Consider the following 21,706-nt stretch of genomic DNA (forward strand, 5'->3'; position numbering starts at 1 on the left):
ACATGGTGCCAAATGCAAGGACCAGCGTAAGGATCCAGGTTTGAGCCCCTGGTTCCCCACCTAAAAGGGGATTGCCTCACAAGCAGTGAAGGCAGGTCTGCAGGTGTCTATCTTTCTTTCTGCCTCTCTGTCTTCCCCTCCTCTCTCAATTTCTCTTTGTTCTATCCAACAACAATGACAGCAATAACAACAACAATAATAATAACAATGATAAGCAACTAGGACAACAAAAGGGGAAAAAAATGGCCTCCAGGAGCAGGCACCGAGCCCCAGCAATAACCCTGGAGATAAAAAACAAACAAACAAACACACACACAAATAAATATTTTTTAAAAATGAGGGTAACAGAAAAGAATCCTCATACAGTTTGAGGAACTCATCCTCCCTCTGTGGAGTTTTCTTAAGTAGCAGGAAAATGTGAATCTCTGGAAACCTGGTTTCAACTGTGCAAGGGACAGTCATCTTCTAGGAGGTAGCAGTGACAGCAGTGAAAGGAATCTGGACCCCTAAGTGACAGAATGGAACAGAACTACCTCACCAAATTGTTTTCCTCAGGGCCATTTAATGGAAGACACAAAGTGGTTTTTTTTTTTTTTTTTTTTGGTCACTGGGTTTTTTCATGATAGTAGTATAATGGATTTTTTACTGTAATAGTCTGAGGGATCCTACAAATAATGACTAATTACTAAAATATAAATGGAAATTCTTAACAGGAAAAGCCTACTAAACAACAGGCCTTGCAATCCACTCTGAATTGGCCTTTTTGTGTTTTAGATAGTACTTCAGAGATCACCAGTGTCTCTATCTGCAGTTGCTCAGAATTTAAACTTACTGTATCTTCTGCTCTCCATTGTGTCTGCAAAAGTGTGTTCTGTGGCTCTTTTGCAAGGAATACATAGGGAAGACTGTTTTCTTTTCTACTGCAGGAAAGGGGAAGCAGTAGTACAGGGGATGGCAGTTTAGGTCATCTTGATTTTTATTGAAAAGGCAACAGCTTTGGGCTAGGGAGATAATCATAATTGTTCTGCAAAAGACTTTCATGCTTGAGGCTCTGAGGTCCCAGGTTTAGTCCCTAGCACTGCCATAAACCAGAGTTGAGTAGTATTTTTTTCTCTCTTTCTGTGTCTCTCTCATTAAAATAAAATAAAATAAAATAAAAAGGCAACAACTTCTTGCCAGTGTTCTGCTAAAAAATCATTATTTTTTATTCTCACTGTAAATTCCTGACTCTCATCTGTAAATTAAAATAGTAGTGATTATTGTTCAGTATTATCGGGTTGTCAGAAAAGCCATGACGTATTTTTGCATACAAAAATATGTTGTGAGGGGCTGGGTGGTAGTGCACCTGGTTAAGTGCTCAACTTACAGTGTGCAAGGATCCAGGTTCAAGTCCCTGGTCCCAACCTGCAGGGGGAAAGCTTAATAAGTGGTGAAGCAGGGCTGCAGATTTCTCTGTGTCCCTCTCTATACCCCTCTTCTCCTGGGCTGTCTCTAATCAATAAATAAAGATAATTAAAATTTTTTTAAAGTTATGACTTTTCTAATAAGTCATTAATTGACAGTAATAGAATGTTCTTTTTAAAATTATTTATTTATTTATTTATTTATTTATTTTTTGCCTTCAGGGTTATCGCTGAGGCTTGGTGCCTTCACTATGAATCCACTGCTTTTAGAGGCTATCTTTTCCCATTTTGTTGCCCTTGTTGTTGTTAATATTGTCATTACTGTTGTTGTTGTTAGATAGGACTGAGAGAAATGGAGAGAGGAGGGGAAGACAGAGAGGAGGAGAGAAAGACAGACACCTGCAGACCTGCTTCACTACTTGTGAAGCGACTCCCCTGCAGGTGGGGAGCCAGGAGCTCGAACTGGGATCCTTACACCAGTCCTTGTGCTTCGCGCCATTTGCACTTAACCTGTTGTGCTATCTGCAGGCCTTGACAGTAACTTAATTTTAATTGAGATGTTTGAGCATTTACTTGTCTTAATTACACAAAAGAAAGCTATTTCACTGGGAGAGATAATAACTTAATTAGAAGACCATGAACAAGAGAAGACTATAAATTGAATGTTTATTTTTTTAATATGTTGAAAGTGGACAAACAGGTTAACCATGTACCTGTTGACTTTTTTTTCCATCTTAAAAGGAAAAATGATCAGCTGAACTGTGGTCTGCGCAGGAATGATTTGACCCAGATTATGTAATTGGTATAGGATAGTTTGTAATACTGCTGGTATTTGAAATTAAATTTTTCCTGGGTGACTAAAGAGATTTCCAATGGAATTTGAGTTTAGTAACTTTAAAGAAAATCAATCTAGTGGATATGATGTCCCCTTGCTAATATTTAATTAGTCCTTGGGAGGAAAAAAAATCTTGCTTGCAAGTTTTAGTCTTGGTATTAGTTCCTGCTGCCCTGCATGATGGATTTTATTTCTCAAGTGGTGAAATGAGAGCTTGAGCCAATATTTGCTGTAAATTCATTCAGATTTGAATCAGAGAATCACCTTTTTTTTTGTTGTTGTTGTTTGACCAGAGAGCTGCTCAGCTGTGTCCTTTCATGGTGCCAGGAGACCAACCTGGGAGCTCACGCATACAAGTTCTGCACCCCTCTGTTGCACACCTCCTCACCTGCTGGACCCACCTTTCTTTGGATGCTCAGAGTAGACAACTGTGACTGGCTTCCCAGGAAATAGGCCCTCAGGAGAGAACTTGAGGGAATTGTTGCTTTAGCTCTCTGTGCTCTCTGTGTTTTGATACATGAAGCAAGGAACGTTGATGAGACATGAGGCAGAACAGCTTGTTCCTCCACAGCTATTTTGACTTTGCAAGGCTGGCAATAGTAGAAAAAAAATAATAAAAAAATTAAAAAAAAATTTAGTGTGTTAACTAAGCAAACACATGGGGCTTGGAACAGTGAGGCTATTCTTGGTATCCAGAACCCTATTGCTTAGGAACTTTTCATTCCAGTTCCTGGATGCATAGTACTTGAAGTTCTCATTTCTCTAGATGTCCTTTGTCCCTGGGGGTGTTAATAGGAACACATGGTGTTGCTAATCAAGTAGAATTCAGGCTTTCTCCAGTAATCTGATTTCAGTACAAGGAAGAAGACTTGAAAGAAGAGATAGCACAAAAAGGATCTAGAATGTAATTGGGGAAAGCAAATGAGCTGAAGTGAATGCCCCTCACTGCTTTAGATATTAACCTTAAGAAACGCAAATACCTTCAATGTGGGAGGGCTTCACTAAGTACACTCTTAGGGGTTTTAGGGGAATGTGGACTTGAATTCTGTGAGCTACTGCTGCAGGTATTCAGAGATGTGACAGCTTTGAGTCAAGGTTTTAAGAGACCCAGCAATGACAGCTCCTTTTTCCCCTGGATCCGAGACTCAGAGAAACAAGGAACTACCTTGAGCATGAGCCAAGCTGAGCCTAATTGAATCCATCCAATCCACTGAAGACCTGGGAGGGAGAAATCCTTGAAATCTAGCAGTGGTTCATTTTACAGCGCTTTGGTAGCAGTCCCTGACAAACACTTTTACTTGGGGCCTCTAATTTCAGACAGTGTGTAGATGAGAGCCAGAAGGTATCTGAGACAGACCTTACATCCTGCTTCAGAGTCCCTCAGCACACTGTCTCCTTCACCTGCTGTCAGCGGCCTGTATTTACATTACTGCGTGTAGTCAGGTTCATGGGCTATTCATCCGTCTCTGACTCTAGGCATCACTATGAGACTTGAATTAAGTCCCACAGTGCTGGGCATGGAGTCTGGCCTCTTAAGTGGCCAAAGAGCTGGATGACACAACCCAGATGTGTGACAGTGCTTAACCATCTGCAGCAAACTTTGGTCAGTGGGAAACTGAAGATGAGAGGAAAGGAAGTGAATGCTGCTGTTCACTTCTTCCTCTTTCTGTGGACTCTGACACCCACGCAGCCAGAGGACTCACCTGAAGGGCAAGCAGATGCTTCAGCCTAAGGCTACCTGCCCCTTTTCTGACTTATCATGAGGCAGAAGCTTTATCTTGCAATACTTTTCATCTTTCCTTACCTTATTTTCTCTCTTTCCTCATTTTCACTGCCTGGGGTTTGACATATCAGAGACAGCACCAGCACCAGCACTCAATTTTAACGCACTTGGTGCTTTCTAGAGTTCTTAAGCTAAAAACATAGATCTAGACCATTATGACATGATGAAGATGGTAAAAATGGCGATTATGAGAATGTCAGGCACTACCTTTAGACAATCACTTAGTGTGTATCTAGCAGTATGCTAGCTGCTTCAGATTCATCTCACTTAATATTCACTACAGCTAGTGGAACTAAGTAATAGTACTTCATTTATAGAGGAAGAAATCAAAGCTTAAAGATTGATATTTGACAAATAGCACATAGCAAGTAAGCAGAGCCAGAATGTAAACCCAGACATATATATTTACATATATATATATATATATATATATATATATATATATATATATATGCCTCCAGGGTTATCACTGGGGCTCAGTGCCTGTACTACAAATCCACTGCTCCTGGAGGCCATCTTTTCTTCATTGTTGTTGCTGCTGCTGTTGTTTTTGGATAGGACAGAGAGAAATTGAGAGAGGAGGGGAAGATAGACTGGGGGAGGGAAAGATAGATACCTGCAGACCTGCTTCACCACTTGTGAAGTGACCCCATGCAAGTGGAGAGCCAGGGGCTAAAACCCGGATCCTTGCACCAGCCCTTGCGCTTCACACTATGTGTGCATAATCCGGGGCACTACTGCCTGCCTCCCCCCTTTTTAATTTTTTTTTTTTTTTATAGAATGGAGAGAAAACACTGAGAGGGGAAGTGAGATAGAGAGGGTGAGAGAGAGACACCTGCAGCACTTACTTCACCACTCAGGAGCTCTGTCACTCCAGGTGGGGAACAGGGGCTTGGACCTGGGTTCCTAGCATGATAATGAATGTCTTAACCAGATATGCCACTGCCCAGCTCCTAGATTGTAATTCTTATAAAATTTGGAACGTTTTTGCTGTGGTTTCTCAGACTCTTTTTGTTGTTGTTGCCAGGGCATTAGTGCTCTGGGCTCACTTTTTTCAGACGAGAGAGGGACTTGGTAGGGCAATGTCATAACACTGAAGCTTCCTCCAGTATGGGGGGCTGGTTTGGGACTGATTCCCTGACATGGCACAGCAGGCACACAGGCCAAGTGAGTTATTTTGCTGGCTTTTTAAACTCTTTTTTTTTTTTTTTTACCTCATGCCTTGGACTGATTTAAAAATAATAATTATTTTTATTTATTTATTGAATAAAGACAGTCAGAAATTGAGAGGGAAGGGGGATATAGAAAGGAGGAGAGACAGAGACACCTGCAACACTGCTTCACCACTGCAAAACTTCCCCCCCCTGCAGTTGGGGACCGGGGACTCGAACCAGGGTTCTTATGCATTGTAACATATGCACTCAACCAGGTGCACCACCATCAGGCTCCACTTGGGCTGATTTTAAGGAAAAGCATATTGTCTGTTTTTGGGTTATACTCTTTGTGTACTTAAAAAATGTGTTTTATATTATTAGTGAGTGTGTTATACCTTGTTAATTTCAGATAGTCAAACTGGTTGATCATTATGTTCAAATATTTTATATTCTTAAATTTTTCTTGGTCTACATATACTGTTAGTTTCTATAAGAAGGGTTCTAAAATCTCCAACCATACAAGTAAACTTGCCTATTTTTCCTTTTAGTTCTATCAATTTTTCCTTCATGTATTTTTTCATTTTTTTCTTTATTGGGGGGATTAATGGTTTACAATCAAGAGTAAATACATTAGTTTGCACATATGTAACTTTTCTCAGTATTCCACATAACAATTCAACCCCCTCTAGGTCGACCCTCCTCTGCCATCATGTTCTATGACCTGAACCCTCCCCCTATCCCAGAGTCTTTTACTTTGGTTAAATACACCAAACCCAGTCCAAGTTCTGCTTTGTGTCTTCTTATTTCTCAACTTATGTATTATTATTATTAGTGATTTAAAAATGACCAACAAGATTGTGGGATAAGGGGTACAATTCAGACAGTTTCCAGCACCAGAGTGCCAAATCCCATCTCCTCCACTAGAAACTTACCTATTGTTTATCCCTCTGGACTGAAGATATTTATGGGGTGCAGAAGGGCAGAGGTCTGGCTTCTGTAATTGCTTCTTTGCTGGACATGGGTGTTGACAGGTTGATCCATACCCCCAGCCTGTTCCTTCATGTATTTTAATTATGTTTCGATGAATATACATTTAGCATTCTTATGTATTCCTAATAGATTAATCCTTTTATGATCTTGATATTTTCTCATTCCATTTTCCTCTGATATTATTGTTTTTGATGACAAATCAGGCATAATTCTTGTATTTGCATCCATGTATGTCAAGTCTGTGCTTTCTCTGACTGCTCTTAAGATAAAAAAAATTTCTATATTTATTTATTTTCCTTTTTGTTGCCCTTGTTTTTTTATTATTGTTGTAGTTTTTGTTGTTATTATTGATGTCGTCATTGTTGGATAGGACAGAGAGAAATGGAGAGAGGAGGGGAAGACAGAGGGGGGAGAGAAAGACAGACACCTGCAGACCTGCTTCACTGCCTGTGAAGTGACTCCCCTGTAGGTGGGGAGCTGGGGGCTCGAACCGGGATCCTTTGTCAGTCCATGTGCTTAGCGCCACCTGCGTTTAACCCACTGCGTTATCCCCCAACTTCCTGCTTTTACGATTCCTTGCCATCTTTGACTCTCAGATATATGACTGGTGTAGCAAGGTGATGCCTTTCATTAAGTAAAAAATCGTAATTATGCTAAAGTCATTTCTAGAAATTTTAGTACCTGGACTTTGTAGAGCCTGATTCATTGGCTGCTTTCTCCTTTGGTTATTGTTTATATGTTCTTCCTTATGTGTCTTACTTTTCCCCAAAAATTGTTTTATTGGGGGGGGATAATAAGTAAGTAAGTACAGTTTCTTGTCTCCCCATGATAGGTGTCTGTACACCATTCCACCAGCAGCTAAAATCCTCTTCCACAATCATGCACTGGGTCCCCAATGCCTTCCCCAACCTGATGACTCCTATCTTTAGAGGTGTTGGCTCTGCTGCAGTGGACTACAGCCAGGCTAAGTTTGACTCTGTGATCCTCTTTCTCTCCTTGTTTCTTAAGTTCTACCTATGAATGAGGTACATTGGTACTCATCATTCTCCTTCTGGTTTATACCATGTAACATTATTCCTTCATGATCCATCCAAGATGTGGCAAAAGATAAGACTCGTTTTACATGTACAAACTTGTATTTTACTGTCGACTGTAAACCATTAATCCCCTGATGAAATAAAAAAAGACTTCATAGTTTCTAAAGGCTGAGTTGTAATTTATTTTGTATACACACTACAGCTTTCTTAACCACACTGAGTAAAGTGGACATTTTAGCCTTCTTATTATTTAGCATGCCGGCATCTCAGCACTGATAGCAGCTTTAGCAGTGATGGCAGTAGTAGGATGAGTCCATGAATGTGATACACAGATACTTAGTGATGGCAGAGGAAACCATGGGATTTTTTTTTTTACCCTCATTCCTTCAGTTCAAAACTGTATCAGACACAGATAGCAGCAACTGGAAGTCCAGTGGGAAACCATGGAAGAACACTTCTGGCTCACAGACACCTTCCCGCCTAAAGAGAAAAGACCAGCAGCTCTGGGAACAAAACAGCAGACACTTATACAGAACTTAGAGTCTGGGTGGGGAACACCTGGAGAGCACACCTGTTACAATGCACAAGGACCTGGGTTTAAGCCCTCAGTTCCCACCTGCAGGGAGGAAGCTTCATGAGTAATGAAGTAGGGCTGGAGGTGTCTCTGTATTTCCTTTTTACTTAACAAATTCTCTTTGTCTCTATCCAATAAATAAAAGATATTTTTTTAAAACCATAAAAAGCATCTACTGTGTGCCAAACACTGCCACTTAATTCTTCACATGCCGTCTTTCACGTATTCCACCCAGAACTTCTAGGAGGCTAAACTTTGGTTTTCAGTTTGCAGATGAGGAAATGAGGGCACAGAATTTTAAGAGTCTTGTTCAAGATCTTTCAGCAAGTAAGTGACATGGCTGATATTTTTATCCAGAAAAACTGGCTCCAGAATCTGACATACTCTCCACTGACAAATTATGAGTCCATTGACTGCTGTTACATGAACTGCAGACATCATGGTGGGATTTAGGCGGGGGACTTGGAGGCCACATCCCTTTCTGTTATTCAGGTCTGGGAAGTTTTCTTCTATTATTTCCTCTAGAATGTTTGCTTCCCCTTCCTCTCTTTCTTCCTCTGGCAGGCCAATTATACGAATGTTACTTCTTTTGAGATCATCCCATATGTCTCTGTTGTTGTTTTCAGTGTCTCTCAATCTCTTTTTAAGCTCTTTCACCTCTTTCTTAGTTTTCTCTGTCTGACTAATTCTGTTTTCTGCTTCTGTTAGTCTGCTTTCCCTTGCCTCAGCTTCTTTCTTCATTACAGCTATTTCAGCTTTCAGTTCTCTAATTGCCTCAAGATAATCAGTATTTTCCTTGGGGGTCTCAACTGTTGTTTCCCTAATACTGCCATTCCTTTCCTCCAATGTTGTTTTCATTTCTGTGATTAATAAGTTTATTATTGCTTGCATACTTTTCTTATCTATGGTTACTTCTGACTGATTTGTAGTTTCTTCTGGGCTCTTGTCTTCATTCATTGGAGTAGCAGTTTTATTTGTTTTTGATCTACCCATTTTTTTGATTTATGTGTTTCTTTTTTTATGCTCTGTTGTTCCTCAGTTGTTGTGTCTTGAGCACAAGCAACACTGTACTAAATACCTTTATGACAATTGCACTCACCTACCTCAGAAATTACAATAGCAACTGAAGCAAGTATTGAAGCAGTTTAATCACTACCAGTTAGCCAAACAATTTCTCCAGTCTGTGAAAAAATAGTAACCAAATCCCAGTGAAGAAGAAAGAGAAAAGAAAGAAGGGATAGCAAGAATAGACAGTTATGAAAACCTACCATCCACTGTATATTCTAGGGGTAACAAGAGGGGAAAGGGAAGTAGAGCAGAGATACACACATAGAGAGTCCACTCTGAGTCAGATTTCTTCCCCCAAATAATTCACAAATTCAGAAAGGCAAAGAAGAAGGAAAGAAGGCAAAGAAGGAGTGTATGACAAGATAAAAAAAAAAAAGAAAGAAAAAGAAAAGAGACAAGTGAGAGAAAAGGGAAAAGATAAGAAAAAGAGCTGTAATTAAAGAGCAGTGAAAAGGAAAAAAAACCCTCAGGACTAGACAAGGATGGCTGAAATAGACAGTTATGCAAATCTACTATCCACTGTATATTCTAGGGGTGGCTAAAGGAGGAAGGGAAGTTGAGCAGAGACACTTGCAGTGAGAGTCCACACTGAGTCAGAATTCTTCCCCAAAATAATTCCCAAATGTGTATCAGTGAATTCAAAAAAGCACACTGTTTGGTGGTGTGGGGGCTGGGGCCTGTGGCTTTGGAAGCTGTAGGAAGAAAGGAAGAAAGGATGACAAGAATGAGAAAAAGAAAAAAAAAAGAGAGAAAAAAGAAAAAGATAAGAAAAAGAACAGCCATAAAAGAGCAGTGAAAGGAAAGATTTTTTTAAATTTATTTTTAATTATTTAATTAGCTATGCGGGGTGAGGTGGGGGGGTTGGCTACTTAGAAAGAAAAAAAAGGCCAGAGGTTTCGGAAGGGTATAAGACTTAGAATGAATGATACTCTCTGGTGGGACAGGAATTTGGTAAAGAAAGAAAGAGGCTCAGCAGGGGAGCCTGCTAGGAGCTGGTCCCCAGGGACTGGTTATAGGGGGGTGGGGAGGGGGAGGAGGTGTGCTTTATAATTAAACGGAAAAAAAATATTTCCCCCCCTTTTTTTCTACTCTATTTCTTAACCCAAATTAAGTTATAGTCACCTCCTTGGTGTCACTGCTAGGACCCCTTATTGACTGGCCTACTAAAGGCAGAAAATCCTACCATTTCCAGAAGATGTGGTCAGAGCTCAAGCCACTAGCAGTTTCTCAGTCCGCCATCTTCCGGGAACCCCAGTCGCCACATCCCTGTCAATATCTTCAGTCAGCCTGAGATTCTTTGTGTGAACATTCACTTCATTTATGACTTCAGGTTGTGTTTTGTAGCCAGTGATGCTGGAGGTGTTTACTTTGAGTAGTTTCGTGCTCCTGCACTTCTTACTTTGTGAGCACTGAATGACTTGGGCATCTAGGCAAGCACAGTTCATATTCCTCTTCCTCTCCTTCCTCCTCCTTCTTTCTTGCACCATTTTGTTATTTTTATTTTTAAATTCAATTTTTTATTTATTTATGGGGAATTAATGGTTTAAAGTTGACAGTAAAATACAATAGTCTGTAAATGTATAGCATTTCCACATAAAAATACAACCTCCACTAGGTCCTCCTCTGCCATCATGTTCCAAGACCTGAATCCTATTCCCCCAAGTCTTCTACTTTGCTGCAGTAGACATTCTAGTTTCTTAATCAGTCAGTTCATGGTAGTTTGGGGTGTGTTCCCTGTCTCTTAAAATATTCATAGAAAGCATGTTTATTGTGCAGAAGATGTAGAAGACCTTAAGTCAGTACAAACATCCGCAGTCTAGCAGTTTTCATTGTTTGCAGCTGACAGGTACACATCAGGCCTTCCTGTTAGATGGCCAGATCAGCTGCCACCAGCTCAGCCACATCTCTGAGCCTGTGCATCATGAAAAAGGAAGCAGTACTTTCTTACAAGCAAAGGGGAGGGTAGGGCTGAGGACTTAGTACAACAGAAGCAGAGTGGAGGGGACACAAGAAAAGGGAAGGAAGAGGGAGATGGAAGCACTGAGTCAACTTCTATGCCCAACATGGTGATATACTGTCATTGAGAGAAAGACAGAGAGAGAGAGAGAGAGAGAGAGAGAGAGAGAATAAGAGACACTAACTAGGAAGCAAATAGAAATTAGATATTTAGCAAGCTTTTTGCAGTTTCTCATCAAGTGTCACATGTGATGTTTAGTGTTCCTAATGAGTTGCACTAAAAATATTTTTACACTTGTGGACATCTGTGGAGTGGTAACTGTGTTCCTAAATATTAGATATAATTACAAGGAAATATGTTTACATAAATTCATTTGGTACCAGATTCTGACTAGTTTTGTTTGAGTCAGGGCATTGGATTATACATGACTTTTACTCATCTGCCCCTTTTCCCTTGTTAATTAAAAGCTGACTATCATAGGTACCTGAATTTACATGGATAGACCGAGTTTCTTTTTGCTTGACTTTTCTATAAATCTATAAATGAGACCAGTAGCCCTGTCATAGATGGCATAAGACACAGTGCAGCAAAGTGACTAGTACTCAGCCTGGTAAAGGATGGTGCCGGGGGCCAGGCAGTGGTGCACCTGGTTGAGTGCACATGTTGCAATATGCAAGGACTCTGGTTCAAGCCCCCAGCCCCCACCAGCAGGGGCTAATGCTTTGCATGTGGCGAAGCAGTGTTGCAGGTGTCTCTCTGTCTCTCTATCACCCCTTCCTCTTGATTTCTGGCTGTCTCTATCTAATAAATCAATAAAGATGAAAATAACAATGATAAAAGGATGATGCCCAGATGACTCTATCTCTCCTTTTTCTCCCTGCCCTCCCTCCCTCCCTCCCTTCTTCCTTGCCCACATGCTTGCATGACTTTTCTCCTGCTATTTTCCTTCAGTCTCCACTGGTGTCAGAACAGAAGGCAAGGAGACCAGAATTTAGCTTTGCTACTCAGATATGTTGAGCTTGATTTAATTTTTTCTGCTCCTTAGTTTTATCACAGCTAAAATGAATGATTTACTAATCATCTTACTCCCCTCTCCCAAAGTTTTGCAAGTTAATAAATCCTGCAATTCTCTGTTCTTTGATTCTTGGATTATGCATGAATATATATACCTGCACTTCCAGTCATAAAGTTGCTTAGGTATTTGGTCGTCTAAAAGAAAGTGGGGCTGCTAACTCTCTCCCTCTGCATACCTGGTAAAGATTTATACAGATACAGCATGACTAAATCTTAGGCTTCTGGCTGGATTAGCAGAATCCAAGCAGCTGAATAGAAAAAAAAAATCTATTTATAAATTTATTATTTACCTACTTATTTTGAATAGAGACAGAGAGAAATTGAGTGGAGGGGGGAAATAGAGAGTGGGAGAATAAGAGAGACATTTGCAGCACAGCTTCACCACTTGTGAAGCTTCCCTTCATGTAGGTGAGGACTAGTACTTGAATTTGGGCCATTGTTCACAGTAACACGAGCAATCTACCAGGTGTGACATTACCCAGCCTACTAGATAAGACTCTATTATCACAATAAGGTTTGATTATGTATTGATAGTTTCAGCACGGGGGAGAAGAAAACAAACTAATATTTATGCAATGGGACTGTGACATGAACTTTAGAATTAATCCAACTGGAAGATTTATATCACTTTTCCCCATCCCCTTGGAAAATGTAAATAACCTCATTTGGTAGACTGAATAATATCTGCTCTCCTCAGGATATCAATGTTCCAGTTTCTGTGAAAATACTATTGACACGGTACAAGGAACTTCATAGATTAGATTAAGTGTTTTGAGGTGGGAGATTTGCCTGGATTATCTAATGAGCCCTATGCTATCACAATGGTCTTTATAAGAAGAATCCAAGAGGATCAGAGTGGGGGAAATGTGAGGTAAGGATAGAAGCAGAGAGAAATAAGTGTTTGAAGAAGCTGCACTGCTGGCTTTGAGATGGAGGACTGGAACACAAGGCAAGGAATGCAGCAGCCTGGAGAAGCTGGATAAGATAAGAAAATGACCCAGTTATTTTGACTAGAGACAACCACAGGAAGAAAATGTTTTCTGAGCCTCTAGGCTAAGGGGAATCAAGTGAGAGATACCACATTTTCTGCAGACATCAACTTGTACAACTCTGGTCATTTGGAAGGAGGTAAATAAAGGAAGACATGGCATATATAAACAATGAAATACCATTCAATTATATATGAACAATGAAATACCATCAATGAAATACCATTTCAATACCATTGAAAAGATGATGGATTTTTTTAATCATTTGTACCAAAATGGGAGGAATTTAAGTCAATTCTGCACAACAAAAGGAGAAGGAAAAATGTGGATGATTACTCTTTATAGGAAAAAAAGACATAAAGACAGACAAAATAGGGGGTGAGTAGTGGTGCACCTGCTTGAGCGCATGTATTACAACGCACAAGGACCTGGGTTCAAGCCCCTGGTTCCCACCTGCAGGAGGAAAGCTTTACAAGTGGTGAAGCAGGGCTGCAAGTGTGTCTCTGTATCTCTCCCTTTCTATCACTCCTTTTCCTCTTAATTTCTGGCTGTCTCTATCCAATAAATAAAGATTTAAAAAAAAAAACCAGACAAAATAAAAATAATTCATTGAATATCAACAAGACAGGATACTCAGGAACAGAGCATGGGGAGTGGGAATAAAGGTAGAAGGTGTCTAATTTGTGGTCACAAATGCTTGGTTTTTTTATCATTTAAAATGAGATAGGAAGGGTGATGTGTACTATAAAATTTTTAAAATGACAAGGTTGGCAGTTAACCAGGGACAACATGTGTTTTTTAGACATTACCAAGGGGTAATGTCTAAATTCAAGAAGAGACAGAAAAGCAGTTGAGAGCACTTCAGAAGTTGCCACAGTAGACAGACTCTAGGTGGTTCGAGATGCAACTCTTTGTTTCATGTGTGCTGTAAGTTAAGAGAGACCCTTTTGTAGATGAGGTTCTGGGAGCCCACTTTGGCTTGCATATAGGAAATTGGGGACTTTTAGAAATAATACTTCATGGTGGTTGGGCGGTAGCGCAGCGGAATAAGTGCACATGGCGCAAAGCCCAAGGACCGGCATAAGGATCCCAGTTCGAGCTCCTGGCTCCCCACCTGCAGGGGAGTCGCTTCACAGGTGGTGAAGCAGGTCTGCAGGCATCTGTCTTTCTCTCCCCCTGTCTGTCTTCCCCTCCTCTCTCCATTTCTCTGTCCCATCCAACAACGAACGACATCAACAATAACAATAATAACCACGAGGCTACAACAACAAGGGTAACAAAAGGGGGAAAAATGGCTTCCAGGAGCGGTGGATTCATGGTGCAGGCACTGAGCCCCAGAAATAACGCTGGAGGAAAAAAAAAAAAGAAAAAAGAAAAAATACTTCTTTGGGAAGCCAGAGAGGACAGAAGAAGTTGTGGTGCAGTTGTGATAGAGATGCCATCTGATCCCACTTGAAAGCCCTGCAGAGATGTCCTGAATTGTAGCTACTCAGTTACTGGGTATGTGACTTCCCTAGGGAGTTTGCTTCATCTTGGGAGGCAGCCTCCTTCTGCCTAAGGCAGTATCCCAGAAGGACTTGGCTGGGACATACAGTGGCCAACACTTGTCTGGAGCAGATGAGGAGTGCTTGGCCTTGAAGAAGTGAGTGAGGTGCTGTACCAGATCTGCTCTGCAGACCAGCAGTCAGTGCAGAAAATGAGAAGTGAGGTCAGCACCATGAAGAGTTCTCAGCTGGGGTCTATGCTGTTGCCTTACATGATTCCTTAGTTCCACCTTCTAGTAGTAACTTCTTTCATTGCTTCTGCATTCCCCTCAAGGTGAAGAATCCAGAGAAGTAAGGCAGTTGAAAGTCAAAGATAGGCTTTATTTTAAATCTCAAATTTCAGCTTCATTGAAAAACAATTCCACTGTGCCTTGTCACCTTCACTGTCTTTGAACATTTTCACCTGCCTCTGCTTATCTTTGACCATCCCTGCAGAAATAGTATTCATAAAAATAACTGTGCAAAGTTGGATACAGAGGGCCTTGGAAGTAGCTCACTGGGTAGGGTGTCTGCATTGCCATGAGTGTGATTTCATTTTTGAGACCTGGCATCCTACATGGGAGGTGACATAGCAGTGAAGTGCTGTGGTATCGCCCCCTTTTATGTCTCTCTTTGTATGTTTCTGCATTAAAAAACAACCTGGAACAGTGAAACTGAATTGAAACCCCATATTATACATAAACACACATACCACAAGCTGGGTGAGAAAAGAGAATAAACACAATAGAAGGACTTGGACTGTCCAGACCAAATATTTATCTTTATCATCTATTTATTTTAGGTGTTCGAAAATTCTTAGAATAAGTAATACTGGGGGACAGTGGTACACTTGGTTGAGCACACACATCACAATGCTCAAGGACCCAGTTTGAGCCCCCATGAGTGGTGAAGAAGGTCTTCTGGTGTCTATCTTTCTCTCTCCCTATCTTCTCCTCCCCTCACAATTTCTGTCTATCCTATCAAAAATTAAAAATATTTAAAAAATAAAAAGGAAAAAATGACTGTCAGGAGTGGTAGATTCATGGTGCCATCACTGAGCCCCGGCAATAACCCTGGTGGCAGAAAAAAAGAATAATCATTTTTAAACAAATATTAGCAGTAGGGTTGGAATTATGGTGCTTTTAAAAAAGGTAGAACTTTCTCTTTGGAAGTTCTTTGTCCTACAAGTGATTCTTAGTTCCTGTTAGGTTGATGAAAAGGCCGTTTTCCATTGCAGTCAAAACTGCTTGGTACTGGAACATGAATAGACACACTGACCAGTGGAATAGAATTGAGAGCCCAGAATGAAGCCCCCACACCTATGGACATCTACTCTTTGACAAGTTAAATGACTATTAGATGGGGAAAGCAGAGTCTACTCAACAAATGGTGTTGGGAACAATGGGTTGAAACATGCAAAAGAATGAAACTGAACCACTATATTTCACCAAATACAAAAGTAAATTCCAAGTGGATCAAGGACTTGGATGTTAGACCAGGAACTATCAGATACTTAGAGGAAAATATTGGTAGAACTCTTTTCTGCATACATTTTAAAGACATCTTCAATAAAACAAATCCAATTATAGAGAAGACTAAGGCAAGAATAAACCTATGGGACTACATCAAATTAAAAGCTTTGCACAGCAAAAGAAACCACTACCCAAACCAAGAGACCCCTCACAGAATGGGAGATCTTTCCATGCCATACATCAGACAAGAGGTTAATAACCAAAATATATAAAGAGCTTGCCAAACTCAACCACAAAAAAACAAATAACCCCATCCAAAAATGGGGGAAGGACATGGACAGAATATTCACCACAGAAGAGATCCAAAAGGCCGAGAAACACATGAAAAAATGCTCCAAGTCTTTGATTGTCAGAGAAATGCAAATAAAGACAATAATGAGATACCACTTCACTCCTATGAGAATGGCATACACCAGAAAAGATTGCAGCAGCAAATGCTGGAGAGGTTGTGGGGTCAAAGGAGCCCTCCTACACTGCTGGTGGGAATGTAAATTGGTCCATCCTCTGTGGAGAGAAGTCTGGAGAACTCTCAGAAGGCTAGAAATGGACCTACCCTATGATCCTGCAATTCCTCTCCTGGGGATGTATCCTAAGGAACCCAACATATCCATCCAAAAAGATCTGTGTACACATCTGTTCTTAGCAGCACAATTTGTAATAGCCAAAACCTGGAAGCAACCCAGGTGTCAAACAACAGATGTGTGGCTGAGCAAGTTGTGGTATATATACACAGTGGAATACTATTCAGCTATTAAAAATGGCAACTTCACCATTTTCAGCCGATCTTGGATGGAGCTTGAAAAAAATCATGTTAAGTGATATAAGTCAGAAACAAAAGGATGAATATGGGATGATCTTACTCTCAGGCAAAAGTTGAAAATCAAGATCAGAAGAGAAAACACAAGTAGAACCTGAACTGGCGTTGGTGTATTGCACCAAAGTAAAAGACTCTAGGGTGGGGGGTGGGGGATACAGGTCCAAAAAGGGTGATGGAGGACCTAGTGGAATGTTATATGGAAAACTAGGAAATGTTATGCATATATAAACTATTGTATTTACTGTCAAATGTAAAGCATTAATTCTTCAATAAAGAAATTAAAAAAAGAAAAAGAAAACCCTGCAAACACCCTGATTGCTCACCTGCCTCTCCCCTCCCTCCCCCCACCCTGAAGTGCCTGCAATTTACTTCCAGAGAAATATGCACTGTGAAGCTTGTGATCAAACCTTGTATGATAACCTTTTACTTGTGATTAAATTGTTTGTAAGTCAAAATGTGACTATGCATTGCGTTGTTCTGTTTTGAGTTAATGATTATTTCAACCTTCCCCCCTAAGGTATGGGTATATCTACTTGCTTTTATTCCCACAATAAAGGAGATAACCCTCCGAGGCTTCTCCCAGAGCTGGTTGAATCTGGCATGGCTTCTTCCTCTCTGCATGTAGCCCCTGACATGCAGAGTCACCCTGGGACTCCCAGGGGGCTGCTCTGACCCTTCACTGCCAGTGGCCAGGGAGGACCTGGAGTGACTGCCCATACCCAGCCTGTCCCTATCTTTTCCTACTATCGCAGGGCTCTGGGGAGGTGGGGTTCCAGGGTACAAAAGGAGAAAAGGAAGGAAGGAAGGAAGGAAGGAAGGAAGGAAGGAAGGAAGGAAGGAAGAAAAGAAAGAGAAAAAGGCCATTTTCCTCTAATTGAAGCAGCATAGCAGAAACACTATAGATAGAGTTTAGCCTAATCACATCAAGTTGCCATTTTCCTACATATTTATTCAGCCCTCATCTCCCCAGTTGGTAGTGTTCCCTTCCCCCCCCATTTTACTTCTATATTCCACAAAGATCAGCCCCACCTACTGTATCTTTATTATTAATTCATCTAACTTCTGTTCCAAAGAGATGAAAATTTTACCCCTTTTTGAGTGTTCACTTCCCTACCAGTTTAGAGATATTTGACTGATGGCAACAGCTCCCCCCATGGAGCCTGTGTAAACATGAGTTTATGGGTTGCTGTGCAGGCACCTTTGTGATTTACTTTCTGGTTATTGGGATTTATTTATTTTTTGATGGACTGGTAAATTATGAGGCCGTGGACCTTGCCAGGTTTTCAGGTCTCAACTCAAAAGCCTTGCTGGAAAAACTGGTTGGCACTGCAACACAGAGAATGACTAATGATGCGTCATATATTTTTAATAGATATAATGTTTTAATAAACATTCTCCTCCTAAAGCAATGGATTTTAAAATAGGCTTTTGCCTTGAGCCATGTAGCTACCCAGCTGTGAGTTTTATAAGGCAACAATCTCCACATCATTAGATGTTATGACTAATATTCCAGTAACTGAAATAATAGCTATTTACATGCACATAAAAAGTTAAAAGTGACATTTGAGGTGCACTTTTACTCAGAAAAGTGTGCTTTTTAAAAGTGGTGCCAGAATCCCCCTTAATTTTCTTCCTGTATTAGTTTGCAACCTCTTGTACACTAGGGGTTGCTTTAGAAAACTTGTTCCCAGCAGCACATGGGAACTCTATGACCTTGAGAGCAAGGGCAAGTGGCCTCTTGCCTCTGACCCCACTGCCTCAGAGTGTCTGGGCTTCCTGGAGATTTCTGCTTCTTTGCACTGCATTTTGGGTTCACTGTATGTTTCAACCTTTGCAGGTGTCTTCGAGTTTACGATTCAAGGTACTATTTGGCTCTTTTACTGGTTTCCAAATGCAATATGCTCAAATCAAACATTTGGTGATTTCTTTTTGTGGATTTTTCTTCTCTACTGACTTCCATCCTAGACATGTATCTCCCACAGCTTCGAAAGACAAAAAAATTGACCAAAGACTTTTTTTTTTTTGCCCCCAGGGTTATTGGTGAGGCTCCATGCCTGCACTACAAATCCACTTCTTCTGTGACCATTTTTTCCTGTTGTTGTTGTTGTTGTTGCTGTTATTGTTGTTGCTGCTTTTGTTGTTGTTGGATAGAACAGAGAGAAATTGAGAGAGGAGGGTAAGACAGAGGGGGAAGAAAAATAGACACCTGCAAACCTGCTTTACCGTTTGTGAAGCTACCCCCCTGCAGGTAGGGAGCCGGGGGCTGGAACAGAGATCATTGTGCCTGTCTCTGCACTTTGTACCATTTGTGCTCAACCCAGTGCACTACTCCCAGCACCTCCAAAGACTGTTTTTTTTTGTTTTTTTTTTTTGTCATTGCTGGGGCTTCACCACTCTGGGCTAACTTTTCAGTTAGAAGGAGAAAGAGACAGAGTTAAAAAATAGCACAGCACCAAACCTTCCTTAACCATGGTGGGAACCAGGCTTAAACTTGAGTCACATACATGACAAAGCAGATGCAATATACAGGGGAGCTATTTTGCCAGCCTTACCTAGTCACATACTTTCAATTTATGTTCCTTCCATATATTTTGCTTACAAACACAAACTACTTATGTGGAAATAGAAGGCCATTTGCTCTAAGCTTTCCCTCAAGGTTCCCTCTTCTGGACAGGTGAAGAATAGAAGAAACACTAGATGGGGTCGTCTGTCCAGGGAAGTCTGGTCAGCATCCGGAACCTGGTGGCTGAAAAGAGAGTTAACATACAAAGCCAAACAAATTGTTGAACAATCATGGACCTAAAGACTGGAATAGTGCAGATGAAATGTTGGGGGTATTCCCTGCATGCTCTTGTGTACTTCTGCTTTCAGGTATATATTTCCCCCCCCTAGTTTATGGGCACTAGTGCACCTATGCTCTATCTCAGGGGACCTGGACTGGACAGATGACCCCATCAATGTGTACTGGAGCGCCACTTCCTCAGAGCCCCACCCTACTAGGGAAAGAGAGAGACAGACTGGGAGTATGGACCAACCAGTCAACGCCCATGTTCAGCGGGGAAGCAATTACAGAAGCCAGACCTTCTACCTTCTGCAACCCACAACGACCCTGGATCCATGCTCCCAGAGGGATAGAGAATGGGAAGGCTATCAGGGGAGGGGATGGGATGTGGAGATCCGGTTATGGGAATTGTGCGGAATTGTACCCCTCTTTGTCTATGGTTTTGTTAATGTCTCCTTTCTTAAATTAAAAAAAAAGAAACACTAGAACTAGCAAGAAGCTCAGGAGTGCCAACTGGTTGTTTTTGTTTTTTTGGAGGGGGAAATAGGTTTCTTCTCACTATTGCCACTTGAGAGATTTCATTCTACTAAAAACTAACTGGTTTAATCTTGGACATACAGAGTCTAGTGGATGGTAGAAAAGAACCTAAGGGGTGAGAGTGTTTTTATTTATTTATATTTATTTATTTATTTATTCCCTTTTGTTGCCTTGTTATTTTTTATTGTTGTAGTTATTATTGTTGTTGTTGATGTTGTCATTGTTGGATAGGACAGAGAGAAATGGAGAGAGGAAGGGAAGACAGGGAGGGGGAGAGAAAGATAGACACCTGCAGACCTGCTTCACCGCCTGTGAAGCCACTCCCATGCAGGTGGGGAGCCGGGGGCTCGAACCGGGATCAAGAATGTTTTGCAGACACCTATCACAGGAAGATGAGAAATTTATTCATTTTTCAGTAACTGTAGTATAATACAATACTACCCCCATCCAAAAAAAAAAAAAGAAAATAGAATCTTTAAATCTCTAACATTCAGATGGCAACAAGAAGGTTCCATTATTTTTCCCTTGTTATTTTGATCTACCATAGAAATTTTGACCTTTTGAAAATACAGAACAGAGCAAATTTTCACCTTCTCTCCATGTTCTTCTCACATCTTGCTCTAGTCCAAATGTTTGTGCCCTCTCAAACTCACATGCTGACATCCTTATGCCTGGTAGGATGGTGTGAGGAGGTGGGGCCTTGGGAAAGTGACTAGGTTTCGAGCAGAAGCCTGTCACCAACGTACTAAAGCTTTCCTAAGAGATACCCTGGGAGTTCCTTTGCCCTTTCCCCACTTAGTGGTACAGTGTCTGTGACCTTAAAGAGGACCCTTACCTGAACATAGTGACATCCTTACTATGGACTTCCAGTCTTCAGAACTATAACAAATATACTTCTTTTACTTATATTCGACTCAGTCCATGACAGTTCATAATAGTGGCTTGGACAGATGAAAAGATATCTCCCATGTGATCAGTCCTTTCAGGAGAATAAACAGGGATCATTTGCCTCTGCCTGTGTCTCTGATGAGTTCAGTTCAAGTAAAGTGTTCAAATATAGTATAAATGCCTGAAGTTTGATGACATAGTGGGCAACATCCCCAAATTTAGTTATATAATCTAGAAGTCTTTACTTCATATGAGGGAACTGAATTTTATTTAGAAAACAAGTTTTAAAAATGACAGACTTCAATGTGTTTCTATATTATCATTTTTCTTTCTAGTATTGTATTTAGAATATACAACTATATCCTCCATCCATGAAAAATATAAAGTATCGGTGACTAAAGCTACTTCAAAGTCCTTATTACCTTAAACTACAAACTGAGGATTTGCAGGATCCTATAGTATAGTCTATTGGGGCCTTTGTAAATGGAATGAATCTGAGGTCTTCTTCCACTCTGTCCTACATTTATTTTTAGGTAGAGACTTCTTAATGTGGTCCACTTCCAATCCTCCACGATGCATGTAAATTCCTTTCTCCTATGTCTCCTTTGTAGTCTGGCTCATAATAAGATATTAACACCTACCTAGAGCGAATGCTTCTGCTCCTAGTTTGATGAGCAGATTCTGAGGCTCTGAAACAGCTCCATGGGATTGTCAGTACAGAAGAAAAAGTGAGCTTATCTCCAGACCTCTGCACTGTACTGAA

This window comes from Erinaceus europaeus, chromosome 3, assembly GCF_950295315.1.
Source record: "Erinaceus europaeus chromosome 3, mEriEur2.1, whole genome shotgun sequence".
NCBI lineage: Eukaryota > Metazoa > Chordata > Mammalia > Eulipotyphla > Erinaceidae > Erinaceus > Erinaceus europaeus.